We start from the raw sequence: 1,424 nt of genomic DNA, 5'->3' as shown, positions 1-1,424 counted from the left end.
CTCCTGCAGCTCTACTTGTAGCAGCATGGGGCAGTCAGCGAGCATGGCCGTGCCTGCCTGCAGCCCCGCTGGGCTCTGCACTGCTATTTATAAGCTGCAAGTTGCACAAGCCTGGGACTGTTTTTTTTTCCACGATTGTACCGAATCAGTGAAACATGGAAGGTGGAGCCGTCTCCTTGACATCCTGTATGTGGGCTTTTTTATTTTTGCAGTGAGCTTTCATTTCCACTCGGATGGGACGCGGAGCAGGGCGTGTTGTCACAGCAGGTCACGGAGGGAGCGATGAGCAACGCGTGGGAAACACGGGGAGAGGTGGGGGGTGTCTTCCCTGTCTTCTCTTTCCTATTACTGTGACGGCTGCTGGGGTGACTCAGGCTGGTTCCCACCATCCAGGAGGTGCTGAGGGCTAGGAGCGGTTCCCAAGGCTGTGTGGCATCACAGTGGTCCTGGGAGGCAAAACCCAAACCGCAGAGCTGATGCTTGGGGTGCGTTTTGTCCCATGTCAGCATGGTTTTTACCTTGACGTTTTGCTAAGCACAGGGATAAGGGTGTGTGAGCACGATCCTATCCTGCATCCTGTCCCACAGATGCCCAGGAAAGGACCCAGGGATGGGCGGATCCCAGCAGGGCACATGGCTGAGCTCCTGCCCCGAAGTCTGCGTGGCTCAGGTGTGTGGGATGAAGGTGTGCCCTGAGGTGTGGGTTCCATGGGCATGGCACACCGCTTCTGAAATGTGTCCTCAGTGCGGTTTGATAAGCCCGGTGCTTTTGGGGGAATTGTGGCTGCTCGATGGGGGATCTGCTGTTGGTGAATTTGGAGAAGTGGAGCTGCTGGGGGTGCAAGGAGAGCATCCACTCCCTTGGTGCTGGGTGTCCCCCTGGGAAGGGTCAGGGCGCTGATGCTGGTTTGTCCAAAAGGTGTCGTTATTTTAAGAGTGTGTGAGAAGCTGGGTCGTTCCCTCAGACCTGCTGCACACCCATGGCTGTCCTGTGCACGCAGAGCCCAACCCAGGGGTTGAGTGCAGCAGGGGATGCAGGGCAGGAAGAGGGATCCGCTTGGTGCCACATCAAGAGCGGGGTGATTGGAACCTCCTGCTCTGTGGGGGCGGATGCGGAGTGGTTCAATCCTTGCTGAGAATGGGACAGCCCCGGAAAACCGACCGGCTGGGATTGGGGCTGGGCTGGCCACGAGCAGGTGGAGCCCCTTCCGTTTGCTTTGCAGCCCCCGTGAAAGGCACACGAGGCTGGAGGTGCTATAGCTGAGCCTGCGGGTGCTGCTTGGGAACAGCTGAGCACCAGTGGTAATAAAAACCATGGGAGAACCCAGACCCAAAAGCAGCAGCAGCGTTTGGAAGCCAGATTTCACCAAGGGAAGTGACTCAACGTCTTGGAAGGAGTTGGGGGCGGCGGGAGGACAGGAGGGT

At 57.9% G+C, this 1,424-nt stretch overlaps 1 protein-coding gene across 1 annotated transcript in view; it reads left to right on the top strand.

The window, feature by feature from the left end:
* The window catches only part of CMKLR1 (chemerin chemokine-like receptor 1), an 8,555-nt gene continuing 7,341 nt past the window's right edge, over positions 211-1,424 (top strand). The window contains exon 1 of the mRNA XM_021413054.1: positions 211-312. The gene's annotated coding sequence lies outside the window, so the exon portion shown is untranslated. The remainder of the gene's footprint in view (positions 313-1,424) is intronic.

This window comes from Numida meleagris, chromosome 14, assembly GCF_002078875.1.
Source record: "Numida meleagris isolate 19003 breed g44 Domestic line chromosome 14, NumMel1.0, whole genome shotgun sequence".
Taxonomy (NCBI): Eukaryota; Metazoa; Chordata; class Aves; order Galliformes; family Numididae; genus Numida; species Numida meleagris.
This window is presented reverse-complemented; position numbering and strand designations above follow the sequence as displayed.